The sequence below is a fragment of the Panicum hallii genome, chromosome 4 (assembly GCF_002211085.1).
Source record: "Panicum hallii strain FIL2 chromosome 4, PHallii_v3.1, whole genome shotgun sequence".
Lineage (NCBI taxonomy): Eukaryota > Viridiplantae > Streptophyta > Magnoliopsida > Poales > Poaceae > Panicum > Panicum hallii.
Window position 1 is genome coordinate 39,047,362 of NC_038045.1, and position 21,268 is coordinate 39,068,629.

Consider the following 21,268-nt stretch of genomic DNA (forward strand, 5'->3'; position numbering starts at 1 on the left):
CATCGACGATTTTGAAGCGGTCTCCGAAGACGAGGCCACAGCCAACACCGACGACGAGAACGACGCCGATCGTGAGGTGCAGCGAGCCAGGAACAGGGCCCGCACAATCCGGCGGAGGAGGGCCAACGAGCGTAGGCGATCTATGCATCGCGAGCTTGACCTTGAGTTTGCCGCCGTAAGCGAACGGGGTTTTAGGACCCCGGTGGCCAACATTGCCAGGGTGACGGCCATACTCGAGCGCAGTAATGATCCTGACGTGCATCAAGCACTTCTTTATGCGCAGAGGGCCTAGATCCAGCTGGATCAGCAAAACCCGGCGTCCACCTTCAGGGAGGAGCGCGTGGGTGAGAGTCGGAGCCAGGCTCACAGCCGAACAGCTGGCGGTCGTCCTCGACATTAGTCCGGCCACAACAACGACAACGCTCACGGAAGCCAGGCCCCTGGCGGGAGGCAGCAGCCACCTCCAGGGGGTAACCCGCGACAGGCCACTCATCGACCTCCTCCAGAGGACTTGCGCCAGCACATTAATGAAGGCCGCGACGCGCGGTCCGTGATCTCCTCCAGGCGCAAGGTCCGCGAAGAAGTCGAAACCGAAGGTACTGACTGTAGCGACCGTTTCTCAGCTTTCTCCGTACGTTTCAGTAGCTACAAGTACCCAGAGGGCATCAAGTCGATCAGCATCACTAAGTACGATGGCAAGCAGGCTCCTCAGTAGTGGCTCTGTTACGACATCATCGACTGTTTCTACAACGGCATCACCGACCCAGGCATCTACAGGGATTTTGGGCGGAACAGGCCGAAGACTGTTGCGAGCCTTCGTGATATGATGCATGATTGGTCCGAACAGGAGGAGAAGATGCGGGAGCGGTTCTCGCGGCACCAAGATAGCAATCTTAGGCGCCCAAATGACAACCGCAACGACAAAGGCTCCTGTGGGCGGTATCCAATAATGAAGCCGAGTATGAAGCCTTGCTTCACGGGTTTCGTTTGGCAATATCACTAGGGATCAAGCGACTACTTGTGTATGGCAACTCTCTTCTTGTCGTACAGCAAGTCAACAAAGAGTGGGATTGCAACAAGGAGACGATGGACGCCTATGTACAGGAAGTGCGTAAGTTGGAATATAAATTTTCCGGCCTGGAAGTTCATCATGTGCTACGGGAGCACAATGTTGGTGCAGATATCTTATCCAAACTGGGGTTAACACGTGCTCAGGTCCCACCGGGAGTCTTTGTCCAGGAGCTCAAGCAGCCATCCATCAAGTCTTCGCCCCAGATGTCCACCGATGCGGGTCCTCAACAACCCGATCGGGAGGTCATGATGCTGGGCGAGAACTGGAGAGAGGCTTTTATCGACTTTATCCGGGATCAAAGGCTACCGGCAGGAATCGATGCAAGGAGCGCCGAGGCGGCACGCGTCATGCGCAGAAGTAAGGGTTTCGTCCTAGTTGACAGCAAGCTCTATCGGCGCGGTGCCCGGTCAGACGTTCTCATGAAGTGCGTCACAAAGGAAGATGGTTATGATATACTGCGGGAAATACACGAAGGTGTCTGCGGCAACCACGCAGCCTCGAGGACGCTGGTGGGGAAAGCATACATGGCCGGTTTCTGGTGGCCCACTGCAATATCTGACGCTGAGGATCTGGTGCGCAGGTGCCAAAACTGCCAGTTCTTCGGCAAGCAGTCTCATGTCCCAGCCCACAGCCTCATCACCATACCACCATCCTGGCCCTTTGCTTGCTGGAGCCTTGACATGATTGGGCCCTTCACAATGGCGCCAGGCGGTTTTACTCATGTGTTGGTGGCTATCAACAAGTTTACCAAGTGGATCGAGTACAAGCTGATAGCCAAGCTCACACCAGATCGGGTTATTGATTTCATCTCCGACATCTTGCATCGCTTCGGCTTCTCGAACACCATCATCATGGACTTGGGATCAAATTTCACGGCCACCCAGTTCTGGGAGTTCTGTGAGAATGCATGCATTGAGGTTAAATATGTCTCTGTTGCACACCCAAGGGCCAATGGACTAGTCGAGCGGGCGAACGGCATGATAATCGATGGCCTCAAGAAGAGACTCTATGATGAAAACAGCAAGAAGGGAGGCAAATGGATACATGAGGTGCCACATGTCGTCTGGGGCTTCGGACTCAGTTGTCCAAAGCCATAGGACAGACCCCTTTCTTTCTCGTGTACGGATCTGAAGCTGTCTTGCCGGCTGATATCATGTGGAAATCCCCAAAGGTTGAAATGTACAACGAAGGCGAGGTGGACGAGGTGAGGCAGTTAGAGCTCGATTCTGTTGAAGAGGCTCACTGCATCGCTCTTGTTCAGTCAGCCCGATACCTGCAGGGGATTTGGCGATATCATAATCGCAACGTGAGGGAACGGTCATTCAGCATCGGTGACTTGGTCCTACGTCGCTTTCAGGACGAATCCGGCCCACACAAGCTCAACTCAAGGTGGGAGGGCCCGTTCATCGTCAAACAGGTTACAAGACCGGGGTCATATCGACTACAATATCCCGAGGGTCAAGATGTTCCGAATTCTTGGAACATCCAGAACCTGCGCAAGTTTTATCCATGAGAAGATTTCCGAAGATAGCTGAATCTCGGGGGGCTTAGGCGGTCTCTCTTTATCGAATCAATTTGGATGCTGTGCGCCACAAGATTCAGGCTGTAAAATCCTTCATGAACATACGGAGGCTACGGCCACGGGCAGTATTTACATAAATTGACTTCATGTCATGAATTATACGGAGGCTATGGCCACATTTGTATCTTATCGACTTCATGTTTTGATGGAAGCCTCGCCTCCGTTCTTACTTTCTACAAATCGACTTCCGCCGCGACCTTGGATGGTCGCTCGCTACGGCATATATTCCAACAAAATCGATCCGTTCGACTGGTTCACACCCAGCTTGTTGGATGGGCTCGCATGAAGAGCAACCTCGACTACATCCTGAGTCGTTATACTCAGAGTAGTCTCGCTTTCTGCCAAAAGCACGGCAGACCCACGGCGATGCCCGCACTCACTCCCAACAAGTTCGATCCGTTCGTCCGGGTCCTACCTAACTTGTGGAGCGCGCTCATATGAGAAGCGACCTTGACTACATCCAGAGTCGATGCACTCGGGGTAGTTTTGTTTTTCTGCCTTAAGCACGGCATTCCCGCGACGATGCTCGCGTTCCTTCCTAACAGTTTAGACCCGCTCGATCGGGTTATGGCTAACTTGTTAGATGAGTTCCTACTTGGAGCTATGGCAACCTTCCGGGTCGCTGCACCCAGGGTAGTGTCTACTACTTAGCCTTTAAGCCTAGATTCCAATTCAGTCAAGACACACACATACAAGTAGAGACATCGAATACAATATATATACAGGAGAATGAGTACTTGTTTCTTACACCCTAATCCTGCAGCACACTTTGTACTATTTGTTCTGCTACAGGTTGGGCTTCTTGGAGGTACTCATCGAATTGTCCCTCGGTGCAGTCCGCTGCCATTCCTTGAGCAAATATTTCCAGCTGCGCGTCTGGCAAGAAGGACTTCACAAACGCGAGGGTGTTGCTGACGCACGCAACCGGAGCTTCTGAGAGGAATTTGAGCACCTTCTTCGGGGCTTTGCGAAGTCGCTCTAGCAAGGGCCGCCGGCTCGCTTCACCTTCTTCTGGTGGACCCACCATGTCCACCAGCTCCTGGGCGGCCCCCCTGAGGTCCTCCAGCTCCTTCTGTCGCTGCTCGTCCTTCTCGCTCAGCGTCTTGACTTGCTGAAGGCAGTCGACGATCACCTTCTGCAACCTCTCGATGTCATCTGTATGGTGATACAACAGGTTCTTCACATCAGTAAGTAGCTCTCCTTTACACATTAAGATTTTCCTAAGTTCTGTGGTGAAGAGTTTTTCAGAATTCAGGATAAATTGATCGAGGAAAGTACTCGAGGGAAGCAATAGCTTACCTTGGTGCGCTTTCTTTTGCTCTTTGAGCTGCTCCTGGTGCGCGTTCTTCTGCTCCTCGAGCGCCCTCTTTTGTTCTTCGAGTTGCTGTTGGAGCTCGGCATTGGCTTTCTCGAGGTTTCGCAGATCATTCTTGAGGAGCTATGTCTCCCGAGTCCTTTCGTGCTCCAACATCTGGAGCTTCCTCTCTAGCAGGCCGTTCTTCGTAAGCTCCTCGGATATGCGTTTGTCCAGGGCAGCTAGCTCTTGGTGACCACTCACAACCGCGTTCAGCTTCTCCGATTTCTTCTGGGAGTAAGTGATCACATTCTACGTAACGGCGGAGATTGAGTCAAAATAGCTTGTCAAGTACGTACAAGCAGAACAATACTCAGGTCTTACCATGGCAAAATTGTACAGTTCCTTGAAGGTCCTCTTGAAGGTCTTTATGTTCTCGGCCGTCAGCATGGGGTCATCCACCAGGTCGGTGTTGATGACATTCTTGTACCCGGGCCCAGCCTTCAGTATTTCACGAGGATCCCCCGAGGTCCTCGCGGCTTCTTCAGGTGGCGGATGCTGGGCACCTACAAGTACAAATGTCTTCAGCACATTGCGCCTGGGTCTTGGCAGCTAGCCGTGGGTGGTCAGATGCTTACCTGCGCCATCCGTAGGAGCGGCAACAGGGGCCTTGACTTGTTCCTTGCCACCGGCTCCAGCTTCGCCTTCTTGGAGCTCAAGGGGCGGCAAGTCGGGCAGCGTCGCGTCCGCCTCGGGGGCTGGCCCCGCGGGCGTCGGCCCTACGGGGGCTGACGGCTCGGGGGCTGTCGCAGCCATGACTGGCCCTGCACTTGTAGACTCTTCTTGGGTCGATGACCCGGGGGCTGGAGTAGTTGTGGCTGGTTTCAGCTGGAGGTTCACGGTGCTTGCAGCCCTAATGAAGTCGAGACAGTCATCATACAAGTCGAAAAGAGCAGAATTTTCATTGTACAACCAGGTGCAAACTTATAGCGCAGACTTCTTTTTGACGGCCTTCTTCTTCTTCTCTTCTTTCTCAGATTTCTTGGGCGCCATCTCCTTATCCGCTCGCCACGAGTTGCTCGGGGGCTACGGGGAGAGGGGCGGGGAGATCTGGGGGGTTGGGATTTCTTCGGGAAGAAGATGGCGGAGTGTGGCTCTATTAGGGAATTTTTGCGGTTCTTGGCGAATTGCAGATCGGAAGCACAGTCTTTTCTTATTGCTATCGTGGGGTTAAATAACCAGCAGTTGGGAAAAAGTTTACTGTTTCGAAGTGGAAGAGTCGTTTTTGGGAATATTCCGAAGATGAGGGGTCATTTGGTGGACTGTTTGGATTAAATATTCAATTAATCATTTTTTCAGGGTTAATTAGCCTGAAAGAAGGGGGTTTTCGAAGTTCAGATCTAACTTCCATCATTTGTGTCATCATGCTGGTACTTTGCTGTGTGTATATTTCTGCACCGTACGCCATGACTTTTGGATCCTTATCTCTAAATATGAAGGATTTGGATTCAAGGCTCGGGGGCTGCGGGATACGTGGCATCGACTACTTATTTTTTCAAATTTATTTGAAAAGTGAGTAAGGAGGATTCAAGATTAATTTGACCCTTAGCCTGATTCTCCGATTCAACCTAAGGCTCGGGGGCTACTGCATATGGAGTGCAATTTTTCAATCGCACACCATACTAAAAATATAATTCGGGGCATGAGCACCTCATAGCTTCGATGCAGCCAAACAGGTACTCGAAGAAGGACTTCAAGATGAAGCTTCAAAGAAGCCGAAGACTACTTTGAAAGTACTCGATAAGCCTGCAGTACTCAGCTACGAAGAGCTCGGGGGCTTGTCAGACCCGGGGCCATGGGACTGTGTACATAACGTAGTTTAAAGAGATTTAAGAGATTAAGTCCGTCTTATCTCTTATTCATCTTGTTTATCTCCTATTTATCCCGTTTAAGTAGGAGATAGAGCTAACCGATACAGGAGGAATCTACTCGAGATATAATCCTTAGCTGGTGTTGGTTAGTATCTTTGTAACCCTGGCCTCTCGGATATATAAGGGAGGATAGGGACCCCTCTCAAAACAGAAGATCTCTAGATCATTCACACAAAAGGCAATAGAAACCACTACACAAGACGTAGGGTATTACGCGTCTTGCGGCCTGAACCTATCTAAGCTTTGTGTTCCTTGCACCTTCGAGTTCCTGATCTCGGCGTCTCCTCACCCAAAACTTACCACCTTGGGTATATCCCTCGGTGGGCAGCCGGTTAAACACCGACAGTACATGCTCTGAAGATATGGAGGCATTATTTGTTAGGTCACAAATGTCAGATATACACCGACCATAAGAGACCGAAGTATATCTTCACTCAGAATGACCTCAACCTGAGACAGCAAAGATGGTTAGAGCTCATCAAGGATTATGATTTGGAGGTACACTATCACCCAAGGAAGGCAAATATGGTTGCTGATGCCTTGAGTCGCAAGAGTTATGTGAATGCGATCATGGTTAGCCAGATGCCTCAGGAATTGTGCGAAGAGTTTGAACAGCTCAATCTAGGGTTCGTCGCTCATACGGAAGGAATCACTATAGAAGTAGAGCCGACCCTCGAGCAAGATATACGAAAGGGTCAGCTTGAGGATCCTAAGGTACAGGAGATAAGGGAGATGATAGAAGCAGGCAAGGCACTAGACTTTACCGAAGATGAACATGGAACAGTATGGTTTAGAAAGAGGATATGTGTGCCCGATGTGGATCACCTCCGAGAGAAAATTTTGCAGGAAGCTCATGACTCGGCTTATTCTATCCATCTTGATAGTACTAAGATGTATCAGGATTTAAAGGAGAAGTATTAGTGGTACGGTATGAAACGTGATGTTGCAGCTCATGCTTTGTGATGTGTGTTAGAGGGTCAAGGCAGAACATCAGAGACCAGCCGGTTTGTTACAACCATTGAAGGTGCCAGAATGGAAGTGGGAAGAAATCGGTGTGGATTTCGTCGTGGGATTGCCACGTACCCGAGATGGTTATGATTCTATATGGGTTATAGTGGATCGATTGACCAAGGTGGCTCACTTTATACCAGTGAAGACTACCTACACTGGGGCACGATTAGCGGACTTGTATATCTCCCGGATCGTGTGTTTGCATGGGGTACCCAAGAAGATAGTGTCCGATCGAGGCATTCAGTTCACGTCTCGGTTTTGGCAAAAGTTTCATGAGTCAATGGACACGAAATTGAACTTCAGCTTCGCTTATCATCCGCAAACTGATGGACAGACAGAAAGTACCAACCAAGTGTTGGAAGATATGCTTAGGGCTTATGCCCTAAAATATGGAGGTAGTTGGGATAAGAGCTTACCGTTCGCAGAGTTCTCTTACAACCACAGTTATCAGGCCAGTTTAAAGATGGCACCGTTCGAGGCATTATCTGGCAGGAAGTGCAGGACTCCGTTGTATTGGAGTGAGACAGGTGAAAGTCAGTTGTTCGGGCTTGAGATCATTAAAGAGGCTGAAAGACAGGTACAGGTTGTTTGTGAGAACTTGAAGGTGGCTCAGTCGAGGCAGAAAAGCTATACGGATACTCGACGACGAGAGTTGACCTTTGAGGAAGGAGATTATGTGTATCTGAAGGTGTCACCTATCAGAGGTTTGCGCAGGTTCAAGGTCAAAGGGAAGCTATCGCCTCGTTACATTGGCCTGTTCAAGATCCTAGAACTAAAGGGCGAGGTGGCTTACCAACTAGAGTTACCTGCACGGTTGTCAGACGTGCATAATGTGTTCCATATCTCACAATTGAAGAAATGTTTGAGGGTACCCGAAGAGCAGTTGCCACTAGAAGAACTGGATGTGCAGGAGGACTTGACTTATGAGGAGCACCCGATCAAAATACTGGACACAGCAGAGAGAATTACCCGGAGTAAGAGAATACGGATGTGCAGGGTTCAGTGGAATCACCGTGCAGAGGATGAGGCTACTTGGGAACGAGAGGACGAGTTACAGGTAGATTTTCCCTAGCTTTTTGCTAGCCCAACCGAATCTCGAGGTCGAGATTCCTTTTAAGGGGGTAGGTTTGTAACACCCTAAATTTCAAACCAGCAGTTTAAAATAAACTTGGTTAAATTTTATTTAGAATTCACAATATTTAATTTAAATCCTTTGAATTCAGAATGGTTATCGTGAATTAAAAATATTTTTATTTATCTATAAAAAGAAATATAAGGAACAAATAGGATATGTGCATTTCATGCCCTTTTGCATTATTTCATTGGATGTGGTTCATTGAATTCAAATTTGAATTCAAAGTTCAAAAGCATTTGAATTTGCAATTTTACCTTTCTTTCTTTCTCTCTCTTTCTCTCTCGGGCTGGCCCATCTCCCTGTCCCTTTCTCTTTTCCTCCCCCACTGCGCAGCCCAGTCTTCTCGCGAGGCCCATTTCTTTTCTCTCTTCTCCTTTCCTTTCCCTCTCCCTCCTCTCCCGCACGCGGCCCACCAGTCGGCGCTCAGCCCACCAGCCGCGCGCGCCCCCTCCTTTTCCCTCTCCCCCGCTTCCTTTCTCCTTCCTGGGCCGGCCACTCGCCTCGGCCCGTTACCACCCCCCCTGCGCCCCGCTCTCTCTCTCGCTCTCCGACCAGTGGGGCCCGCCCGCCAGGGTCGTCCCCGACCTCGAGCCAGGCTCGGGCTCGAGGCCGGGTAGGACACGGCGCCCTCCCGGCCGCGCTCCGCCTCGGGCCCGCACGCCCAGGAGCGCAGCCGCCCCTATTTAAGCGCCGCCCGTACCCCAACCCGCTCCCCTAGCCGCAGCCGCCGCCTTGCCCTCAAAAACCCTAGCGCCCGCTCCCACCGCCACCTTTGCCGCCTCGCGCCTCAGGCCGCCGCCGCGCCGCTGTTTGGCCGCTCCCCGTCGCCGAGCCAGTCCTCCAGGAGCACCGCGCGGTGGTGAGGACCTCCGGCCACTGCTTCTTTTCCCCTCTCCTGTTTCCCCACGCCCGCACGGCCTCACCGTCGTGTTCGCGCCGCCTCTCGCCGCCGGCCGCCTCCTACGGCCCCCGGTGGTCCTTCGTGACCCCCTAATTGGGTCCTCCTTCGCGCGCTCTATCCCCTGGGCAAAACCCAAGCCAAACCCGAGTCCGGGAATACGATATCGCGTTTCTCCGGCGAAGTTCGGCCGCGCGCCGCCGTCCGGAGCTGCCGCCGCTCGAGCCCTCCCCCGCGTCAACTAGACCCGAGTCAACAGATCTAAACTAGACCCGAGTCAACAGATCTGAGTACCGGTCAACCAAGGCGGTTTTGCAGTTTAGCCCTTAAGATTTCTGGAAATCAACCCGCAGTCCACCTCAGTTCAAAAGTAATCGTGTTTAGGTCCTTATTCTTCTGTTTAAGCCCCTGTACTTTTCCAAAATAGAACCCGCCGTCCAGACCTTTCTGTTTTGCAGTCTAACCTCTCTGTCTAGGGTTTAATTTAAATCTAGCCCTTGGTTTCTTCTGTCAGAGCCCTTTTAGATTTAAAACCATCACAAATAAGCCCCTGGAATCCTGTTTTAGCCCTAATTCTTCCGTTTTAAGTCCGTTTTCATCGATTCTTGCGCTCATGCGATCCTTACGGCATGAGCACTAGTTTTATTATATTATTTTGTTCTATTTATATTGATTGGTGTACTGTTTCTTATTATTTGCACTTGTTTGCTTGTATGTGACTGTGTACGACGATAGACGATACGCAGTTCGAGGGTCCGCAAGAGCCGAGCTTTGAAGAATTTCCTGAACAGCAGCAGTTTGCTAACGAAGGCAAGTGGTTCTTGATCATGTTGCAGCCCTATTAATATTACAATTATACTTTTACTTTATATGCATGCATGTGTCTAGAATATGATGGATCCCAAGTTAAGGACATGCCTAGTTTCAATTGAACCTTCTTGATTAAACCTGGGGATCTATATTTCTGTTGTAGCTACGCTAATTGCTTCTATATAGATTTTGGTTGGATAACCTGGATATCATGATAATATTTTACCTATTCTGGAATACTGTTTGGTGATAAATAAGATTATTGAATTAATTGGAACATGGAGAACCACCCAGGAAAACAGTACAACCACAATTACTACATGGCTCTGGTTTTGGCTAATTAATTAGAAACCTTGGCTTGTAAAGGTCTTACCGAAAGGGCAAGAGGGGAGTGCATTGATGGGGTATAGCTCGGTTCTCTTGAGGTGTAGATATGATCCTGGGTAAGGCGTCTTCCTCATTAGGGAGGGTTATGACCACTACAGCTTGAAACCTTAGCGGACCAATGAAGTTAGGGAATCTTTGTAAAGGCCTCGTAGTGAATCTCTGCCACTCACCTTGGAAGTGTTTAAGGGGCTTACAAACCCGGGCATCAAGGGAAACACGAGTTGTGGGTGAAGTGTACAACCTCTGCAGAGTGAAAACTGATATATCAGCCGTGCTCACGGTTAAGAGCGGCTTGGACCCTCACATGATAATTAAACTTAAAGATGATCTAAATTGTTAGTTCTGTTTATTTATCTCTGTATTATGGATTGATTCACCTCAGATAGTTTATTTAAGGGTTGGTATATACTTACACTTAGCTAATGCCTGCATAATTAAAACTTAACCAACTAAAAATGCGTATCGCAGTCAAACCATGTCAGCTTTTCCTTGGTTATAGCCTTGCATGTCATATAATTTACTCCACTTGCTGAGTACCAACCATAAGTGTACTCACACTTGCTTCATTAAAAATAATGCTGCTCAGAACAAGATAATTGTCCGGCGTTTCTTGAAGATTTCGAAGAATACTAGGCGTATGTCTCCCAGTCAACTGCCTGTGAAGTTGAAGTCCGCTGCTATCTATCGACGTTTACTTATTCGCTTAAGCTTAAGACTGCCGGTCATGTAATAAAGTACTATTATACTCTATTTCGTTAATGCATTGCTTCGGATATTCGCTTATGACGTCTACTGTATGTGCGGAACTTGATCCTGGCACACATATGGGATGCATTCGGTTAGCTTTTCTAAACTGGGTGTGACACGACCAGAAACCACCTGGTGGATTCAGACCTGATTGATATGTCAGGGATACTGCAAGAATGGCAAGAAGAAGCAAACAGGTACAGGTCTTCTTCAGATGCTTCTCAGGTTGTTTGCAAAGAGCATTTTGGTCTGATGCATCTGGACTGCTTTGAGTATGGCCATTCTCAGGGGGTGTTTAGATGCAGTGACTTATTTCTACTCCGTGTCATATCAGATATTTGGATACCAATTAAAGGGACTAAATATGATCTAACTATAAAACTAATTGCATAAATAAAGACTAATTCACGAGATGAATCTATTAAACCTAATTAATCAATCATTAGTACATGTTTACAGTAGCATAATATTATTAAATTATGGACTAATTAGGCTTAATAGATTCATCTCACGAATTAGCCTCCATTCATGCAATTGGTTTTGTAATTAGCCTATATTTAATAGTTCTAATTGGTGTCCAAATATCAGATGTGATGGGGACTTATTTTTAGTCCCTGGAACCAAACCAAACAGGTCCTCAGTATCTTCTGCATCATTACCTACTTTGTTGAGATTGTTCCTGGCTTTGCTGTGGTTAGAAGAGCCCTGCACTGGAATATCAGTAGTTCTGACGTCGTCGGTTGAAGATTGCTCTGTGCTGAGCAGAGCCTCCATTGTGTTTGCATCTAGCTGGCAGTCTGTAGACTGATTCTCCTGGTTGGACATGAAATCCTTGGTATTTTCTGACTTTGATGGATGCCAAGAACTGGACAAAGCCTCCTTAGTACTAGTTTCTTTGTCTTCGTTTGCAGGTGGACACTCTCTACTGGACTCTCGTTGTGGTATTTGGTATTTGCTAATTGCTTGCACTGTCTTGTGGTGGTACAACAGAAGTGTGGACTGAGTCTTGATGATGACTTGCAAAAGAGTGCCCTAACCACTTTACCGACATACCACGCAGTGCCTTTATTTATCTTTTGTAGCCGCTCTGCTACAGGTTTGTAAGCAAAGATCCTTGCTAAAACTGCAATGCAGATCAACAATATGACAATAATAAACATGACATATAATGATGTTGCCAAATCCCGAGAGCATCCTGCAGCATAGGCACCAATTAAGCACAATAAGTCAGCTACCACACAAACAGAGACTGCTTTGGACCTTATTCCATGCCTGCTCAATTCTGGGCTCAGAAGGAGTATAATTGTGACCAAAGATGCCACAAAGAAGCCGAGTTGCAACAGACAAATCTGTTATAACGGCGCAGGTAGTGACTACGAAGAACAGAAGTAGCTGGACGATTCTTGTAAGAAGGAGAAGATCCTGAGGCATAGTCATTTTCAGCCCAAAAGCCACCAGGTGGACTCAGCCCCGCTTGGTATCTAACAGTAGCAGCAAAAGTTACAAGTATCAAAATAAACTTGCGAGCCTCCTCCGTATCTTTTTCTTGAGGGCTGCTCGCTTGCCCAACATTGAAAACGTATTTGGATAGAATTAGAGTTACCACCTTCTTCACTTCCTTTTTAAGTATTTCTGGAACTACCCTTGTGGATACTAGGATATGAATCCAAAGGTATACGAATACAGCGAAGACTAGAACCCATGTGTAGATGGATGACTTAAGTGCCCTGCAGCTTCCAGAAGCATAGGCTCCCATCAGACTGAATAGGTCAACCAGCATTGTAAATTGCATCAAACGAAGCCATAACTCCTGCCTGCTCACACTCTTGCTTAGAAGCAAGATGATTAAGACAAGAGATGCAGCAAAGGCTGTTGCGTTGCAGTAAAAGAATACCTCATACCGCTGAGAGAACTCAGCATGAAGGGTAGGGTCACCAGCTTTATGACCATCCTTGTTTTTATACCAAAATCCCCCCTGGTGGTGTTAGTCCAGAATTGTATGTCACACTGAGGGGCCGTTTGGATTCCCACAGTAAACTTTAGTCCCCGTCACATTGAATGTTTGGATATCAATTAGGAGCATTAAATATAGGGTAATTATAAAACCAATTGTATAAATAGAGACTAATTCGCGAGACGAATCCATTAAACCTAATTAGTCCATGATTTGATAATATTGTGCTACAGTAAACATGTGCTAATGATGGATTAATTAGGCTTAATAGATTCATCTCGTGAATTAATCTTCATTTATATAATTAGTTTTATAGTTAGCTCATGTTTAGTCCCTCTAATTGGCATCCAAATATTCAATGTGATCCGGACTAAAAATTAGTCTCTGGATTGAAACAGCCTCTAATTGCTAAGGTTCCCAGGAGTACCAAATACTTCCTCAGTTTCCACAGGTGCTCGTAACCAATATGGGTGTTACCTGTCTCATTTGTTGGTGCCATTGCCTAGTCCTGGTGAGTGTTGCACGATTGCCATATGGCATATGGCAGGCTCCCAACGAAGTACAAGTCCTAGCTGCCCTCTCTATCCTTGCACGTGCAGTAGAGGAAAAAATAGCTCTTTTGATGCGAGAAGGTATCTGAAAGGTTCAAAGGTTATTCAAGGTTTGTTCTGATTCCTGGACAAGAACGGCTCACAAAGTGAAGAATGGCGAAAGAGTATCCGACAATAAAAGGAAAGAAAACAGTGGCAATGAATTATTGTGTATGCTTCTGCTGGCTGAGGAACGAACTAAGTGAAAGTAGTAATAAAGTCTTTTACTAGATAAATCCCATCGTATATACCAAAACAGGTTAAAAGGATACATATATAGGATCATTAGTCGGTCAAGTCACACCAGATCCCGCATGATAGTTCTTGACCTTAACCGAAGCATATTAGGGTGTTGGAGGTGTTAAGTTACATCCATGTCTATCAACCAAACAAGTAAACAGACAAGATGAATAAGGAGATGGTACCTACGGGGAAGACATCAGAATGCTCATGAAGCTGTATGATATGGTTGCTCTTGCTCCAAGCTGAGGTTGGAAGTTTGAGTTTGCATCCAGGGCGACAGATGGCTTGGCTGCAAAGATCAGACCAGTGAACACGATTGTAAAGACTTCGCGAAGCTGCTATTGGTGCGGGAGTCTGAAGAAGATGACAAAGGGAGGATACTTGGTGAAGTCAATGTCAACTCCCCAAAGAGCAGCAACACAGATACAAGGTAATTAACCGTTACCTCGCTAGTCCCAATAGCGATAACCATGCCATGTACTCGAGCTTAGGGAGACGTAAATCGAGCTGTATACAAACCAGTATTTCCAGACTCTACAAATTATTGTGTCGCTCCACTCCGTCTGGCGCTGTTGTTCCGCAACAATCACCGGCCACGCCCGTGCTCTCTGTTTGGGCGTGCCTGCCTACTGTGCCTCTGCATATTTCAAAATGATAGCACTAAATATTGACATTTTGTGCTGGAACGTTAGAGGATTAAATCGGCCTGCACGTCGTGATGCTGTTCATAAATTGCTAGCTGCAACACTCGGTCACGTTGCATGTCTTCAAGAAACAAAGTTGAGCACCGTTGATCAGTTCACAGCATCATACTAGGGAGGGCATCGTCTTAACAACTTTGCGTACAAACCTGCTGGCGGACTGAGTGGGACACAAGGAGGAATTTTGTTGTTGTGGAATGAAAACTATGTAGACCTGAGGAACATAGTCATTCAGGTGTTCCATATCTCCGCAACGATCATCTTGTGAGAAAATTCAAATTCCTTCCTCCTCACTGTTGTTTATGGGCCGTCAAGATACACAAGAAAACAAGCTTTCCTCCAGGAGATTACCAATACCAAACCGATGGGGGGATACAGTGGCTAATCCTAGGTGACTTTAACATGATCTACAATACGAGCCACAAGAACAACTGCAACCTAAATCGCAGGCTAATGGGACAATTTCATGACGCCCTTGAGGAGTGTGATCTTAGGGAAATCAGATTACAAAACCGGAAAATCACTTGGAGCAACAAGAGGAGAAACCCCACCTTGGCGAAGTTGGATCGTGTCTTCTGCAATGCCAAGTGGGACACAGTCTTCGATACGCATGTGCTCCACGCTCTGTCCACCTCCCTATCAGATTATTGCCCAATTCTCCTGTCTAGCCAAAGTGGACCGCGACGGCCTCGTTCCTTCAAGTTTGAAAACTTCTAGACCAAGTTGCCGGACTTCCGCGAAGTCGTGGCTGCTGCATGGGACAGTAAACTCAGAACACCATGAGCCCTTCCACAAACTTTATCACAAACCGGGAGAAACAGCTAAGGCCCTAAGAAAGTGGAGTAACTTTATTATTTCAGATGCAAAGCTACAGCTGCACATAGCACTTGAGATCATTCTAAGGCTAGACTTGGCGCAAGAACGCTGGCAATTGTCTGAAGGAGTATTACACCTGAGAGAAACTGAAGACCCGCGTTCTAGGCTTGGCGGCAGTTGAAAGAGCTCGGAAAAAGCAAGCGTCCAGAATAGCTAATCTCAAACCGGGAGATGCAAACCCCAAGTTTTTTCAACAGGAGGGTAAACATGAGAAGAAGGAAAAATCATATACAAAGGCTAAAAAATAGGAAAGGCCGGACGGTCACACATGAGGAGAAGGTGTCGGTAATCCAAACACATTTTGATGAAATCATGGGACGCCCGCCGCAACGAACCACCAACCTCAAATAGGATTCCCTCGGCATTGCACAACATGATCTAAGGGGATTAGATGTGCCTTTTACGGAAGACGAGTTAAAAAATGTGATCAACCAAATGCCATCGGACAAGGCACCAGGATCGGATGGATTCATGGGGTCCTTTATCAAGTCATGCTAGGACATCATAAAAAATGACATCATTGTTGCAGCAAACTCGATCTACTCCCTCAAATGTTCCAGCTTACAAATCATCAATTCAGCCAACATTGTCCTGTTACCAAAGAAAGAGGGTAATGCTGCGATAACGAAGTTTCAACCAATCAGCTTAATTCACTCCTTTGTCAAGATAATCACAAAGGCACTTGCTCTCGTCTTGCAATTAATCAAAGCGCTTTTATCAAGAAGAGAAGTATCCATGACAACTTTTTGTCAGTTAGGAACACGGCAAGATGCTTTCATAGAAATCAAACCCCAACCCTTTTCTTCAAGCTGGATATCGCCAAGGCTTTTGATTATGTGAGATGGGACTTCCTGCTAACTCTAATGCAGAAGTTGGGTTTTCCTGCCCGATGGAGGGAGATGATAGCCCACCTCCTCTCAACCTCTTGATCACGAGTACTGCTAAATGGAATTCCAACAAGGCCAATTCGTCATGGCCGCGGTCTGCGTCAAGGCGATCCTCTCTCACCACTGTTATTTGTCATTGCCATTGACCTTCTGCAAAAGCTCCTCGACTTGGGAATAGAAAGGGGGCTATTCAGTAAAATCAGAGGCCGAACACCGGGTATCCGAATTTCCCTATATACTAATGACGCCGCACTTTTTGTAGCACCGATTAAAGAAGAAGTGTCCACCCTTGCAGAGCTGCTGACGCTGTTTGGAGAGGCAACAGGGCTGAAGATAAATTTTCAGATATCAACAGCGGTGCCCATCCATTGCAATGGCTTCAACATCACGTCTATTTTTATGGATTTGCCGGCAAAAAGGACACAATTCCCAATCAAGTATTTGGGCCTCCCCCTAACCACCGTTCGCCTACGAAGGGTGGATTTTCAACCGCTCGTCGATAAAATGGTGGCAAAGAATAGTTGGAATGGCCGGAACCTAAACTACAACTACAGTGGACGGCTCACATTGGTCAAAGCAGTCCTCACATCACAGGTTGTTTACTTCTTGACAGCGCTGCGAGCACCAAAGGAAACCTTGCAAGACATCGACGCAAGGCGCAAACAGTTTCTTTGGGTCGGCACCGAAAGAATTACAGGGGCCAAATGCAAGGTGAATTGGACATGGGCTGCGAGATCAAAGAAAAATGGAGGTCTAGATATTTTACATCTAGGTAAATTCATGAGAGACCTTCGCCTCAGGTGGCTATGGAGCTTGGAATCCGGAGGACAAGTCTTGGGTCGGCAACGAGCTTCCTTGCAATGAAACGAACCAGCATCTTTTTACGGCAGCAATAACCATCACAATTGGAAATGGAGAGAAAATATTTTTTTGAACAACGCATGGATTCAGGGCCTCCATCCAAAGGAACTGGCACCATCTGTCTACACAATCTCAAAGAAAAAGAATAGAATGCTATAGGAGGCATTAACAGGCAACACATGGATCAAGGATTTGGACCTCCTGCACCCGTCTTTCTCCGCAAAGGCTATTTGCGGAATTCATGCAACTTTGGAAGAATATTCAACAGGTGAACTTGAGGCTGCACATCCAGGGTAAAATCTCATGGAATCTTAACAAGTCCGGTCAGTTCTCGACAAGCTCAGCTTACCATGCGCAATTCATAGGGGCAACTAAATCATCTGGTCGGTTTGGACACCTCCAAAATGCAAATTCTTCACTTGGCTAGCGGTTCAAGATAGAATCTGAACTGCGGACAGACTATCAGGGGCGGAGCTACGGTGATGCCTGGGTATTCCTAGGAATACTCAACTTTCTTTAAAAAAATTAAGTATACTTCAAGTTTATACACATATATACATAAAGTTGGGCATGTTTCTTCATTCCTTGGGTTAAATGTAGCCCATCGCTCCAAATTAACTCATCTCCTACTCCCTACCAGGCGAGGCCACTGCAACTTAATGGCAAAACTAGCCCATCAAAGGGCTACACATCCCACCAACCCCCACGAAAGGGTGCGATTATATAGCTTGAGGTGATGGTTCCCAAACCATCACCCGAAGGCTCAAGCGCACCGGCGGATGGTATTTTGGGCTGCAATTAAGCCCATTTATGATTGACTGTTTGTGTGCTATATTTCCATCTAAAGAGGAAACATTCTATGCATGCAAAAGAGGACAGGGATGATGACGTCACCCATGCAAATTTGAAACTAAAAAAAGCTATAAGTATTAAACAGAGCATTCAAATTAAATTCTAATTGCACCATTATTTTTCTTATGACAAGATCTTTAAAATAAGACCACACTTGCTTATGTTTGCATGGTATTTTAAAAAATATTTTTTTAGTATTCAATAATGAATTTCGGCTACTGGGAATAAATATTTTAACGACACGAATAAATAATTATTTTTTATGAACAAAAATTTAAACGAACAAATAATAGTATACAATAAAAAAATATTATGCATCGCGAACATTTGATTGTATAAAATAAAAAAAAATAAATATTGCGAACAAATGAGTCAATATTACGGAACAATTTAATCTACAAAGCGAACAAATAATTTGGTGTTGCGAACAAATTAGTTACACGCAGACAAATATTTTACATGAAGAAGAAATGCATAATGAATAAATGAGTCATCATAGTAAATAAATGAGTCATTAGCAACAAGTAGTGGTAGAGTAATTTAAAATATAAAATTTATCAGTAATTGTTGCTAGCTACTGTACCAAGAAAAAATATCCACAAACTTATAAAGAAACAATAAGGAAAAGGAATAGACATAAGAAAAAGAATAGAGAAAGAAAAACAAACCAAGAGAAGAAGAGGAAAGAAAGAAAGAAAGACAGACTATCGAAGAATTATCTATGATTAGATTAGAAATAAAGTAAAGAAGGAAGAAAAAATTGGAAAAGTACAAAACATAGAGAAGAAAAAAATAAAGGAAAGAGAAAAAAAGCTAAAGCTTTGCATGCATGCTGCATGCATGCAAAGATTTATTGGGCCGAGCATGCGTGCATGCATGCTGGCAGAAATTTATTTTAGGAGCCCCATCTATTTTATTGGGCCAAAATATCCACATGCATGCATGCTGCGTGGACAGCGCAGCGAGGTTGACATGCATATGCATCTAAGCGGACCTACAAGCTGGGCTGGGCTGGCAGAAATTTATTGGGCCAACTCCCCGTGGTGGCCCGTCTGCCATGCTTCAGGTGACGGATCGCAGTTTTGTCGCACAAGCGACGTATAGCCCTGGCGCCCACGAAACCTCTCTCCCTCTCGATTCGCGTAACGCATGCACGGAACTCTCCCTGCTGCACTGCCCCCAAATCGCAAAATTGGAACCCCTCCCCAAATCAAGAACCCTAGAGGCTGGCGCGCGGCGCAAAGGCGCCCAGCGGCCGCCGTCCTGCTCCCTGCGTCCGCGCCCCAGTCCCAGTCCTGCCGCGCCCGCGGAAGGCCGGCCGCCGGCGGCTGGCTGCGGCCAGGAGGGCTTGAGGACTAGGCGAGGCGCCGAGGCCGCGACTCGCGAGGGCCGAGGGTGGAGGCCAGGAGGGGCCGAGCGGCGAGCGGCCGACCAGCGGAGGGCCAACGCCCAGGTGTGGTGAGCACATCAATCCTCTATGCGTATGACCTATCTGGACATGTCCTTCCTTCAAACAATGATAGAATCAGTGTATGTCTTTATGTAGATCTTAGAAAGTTGCAAAATGAAGAAGTTGCAAAATGAAGAAGAAATCGATATGTTTTTAAGTGTCATTGATAGACAACTACATGAGCTTAATGAAATGTTTGATAACTTTGCTAATTGGGACAAAGATAAGTTGATTAAGCTTGCTCAGTTTTATCCTAGTGATTTCTCAAGCTCAGAGATGAACCATCTTCCATCTGCACTTAGACTCTTCCTTACTTAGATGCGTAGAGATGAAAGGTTTAGAAAAGTTAAAGCTACCCTTAGAAGCCATGAAGCAACAGAAAGTTAGAGCTACTATGTAATTTTATTTATACATTTTGTAAGTTCTTTTCGTTTTATGGATATCTTAGAATTGATTAATTGAAGAACTCGTACCTTTATTTCTTTGATTATCAGTATTGACATACGGGAAAAAAATTAAACTTTTCTTTTTTGGAGATAGGGGCTGGGAATACCCAACTCTGGAATCCTAGCTCCGCCACTGTAAGAGGCGAGAGGTTGGACGCATAACCCGGCTTATGTTCTTTTTGCCGCAGGTTTCTAAGACTCTAAGACTGGAATGTACCTTTTCTCCAAGCGTAGGTTCACCAGACGTATTTGGGATGATATTTCTACTTGGTTGGCAGAACTGTCGCTGCACCCAACAAACTGGAACAAACAGCCTCACTCCATGAGTGGTGGTCGGCATTAGCCGGGACACAAAAAGTTGTGCGCAAAGGTCTAAAATCTCTAGTCATCCTTGTAGGCTAAGAAGTGTGGTTGGAGCGCAATGCTCGCATTTTCAATTGTACATAAACACCCTCGGCCTGTGGTATCGTTGCGGACTGTGGCCGGCACGAAGCATCTGGCACAGTTTTATTGGTAGAGTGTGAGCTCACGTACATGTTTTAAGTGCTCCGCACTTTCTTGCTTTGTGCTAACTAGCTAAAGTCTCCCTCTTTTATTAATAATAATACAACGGGCAGCTATCTTGCTGGTTCCATTTTTTTTAAAAAAGCTACTCGTACTTGGCCTAGTTCATCCACACTCGTTGGCATCCAGATTTTTAAATACGGAACATGGCAGGGCCACCTCAAATCCAGAGAGCATCAAGTCAAAAACAACTCTGGGCTGGTTACTTTTTTGCGCCATTAGATCTACAATTGGGCCGTCCAGATCAGTTTGCAGAATATTTCTATTGAACAAGGAACACTTTTCTTATATGAGTAAAACATCCACAGATTCGCTTGACGGATTTCAGTCCGACAATCGCTTGACGTCAAATAAATCTGAAGAAAGCAACAGTGAAATAAACAACTTGCACTAACATGCATTCCATCGTTAAATAACTTAATACCATATGGGCATAGATACCTTAGTTTCAGAAAAGAACGCATAGATATGGACATGAGTTGGTGGTAGAGATGTCAACGGGTATAATACCCGCGGGTTTTGCCAACCTATACCCATACCTATCAGGGCAAACCTGTACCTGTACCCATCCCCATACCCGCCTGCGGGTAGGAGTTCGTCCCGTACCCATATCCACATGGGTAACGGGTACCCGCGGGTTTTCTATACCCGCGGATTTTACATTCAAAAGATTAAAATTTAGCATTAAATAGAGATTAAAATTCAGCATTCAACAGAGATTCAAAATGTCAACATTCGTACAGCTGGGAAGGAGTTGAGGTGCTCGGTTAGGGTTCGCTTCTTAATGGGCTTCTTGGGCTTGCTTCTTAATGGGCTATTTGTTGTGAGATTCATGCCCTTAATCGGGTAGGGGTAAACGGGGATGGGTTCTTAGTTACCATACCCATACCCGTTGTACCCGATGGGCATGAGTTTTTCCCCGTTTGCATACCCATGGGTACAAAATCTTACCCAAACCCGGCCCCTAATAGGGTTTT

The 21,268-nt window shown here is 46.5% G+C and overlaps 1 long non-coding RNA gene and 1 pseudogene across 1 annotated transcript; one reads left to right on the forward strand and one right to left on the reverse strand.

The window, feature by feature from the left end:
• LOC112890468 overlaps positions 1–13,320 on the reverse strand; it is a 35,647-nt pseudogene extending 22,327 nt beyond the window's left edge.
• Positions 13,321–18,968: 5,648 nt separating this feature from the next.
• Positions 18,969–20,243, forward strand: LOC112890675. Its single transcript, XR_003228320.1, has 2 exons — positions 18,969–19,289; positions 19,916–20,243. It is a non-coding gene; the product is annotated as an uncharacterized LOC112890675 (long non-coding RNA).
• Positions 20,244–21,268: the final 1,025 nt, after the last annotated feature.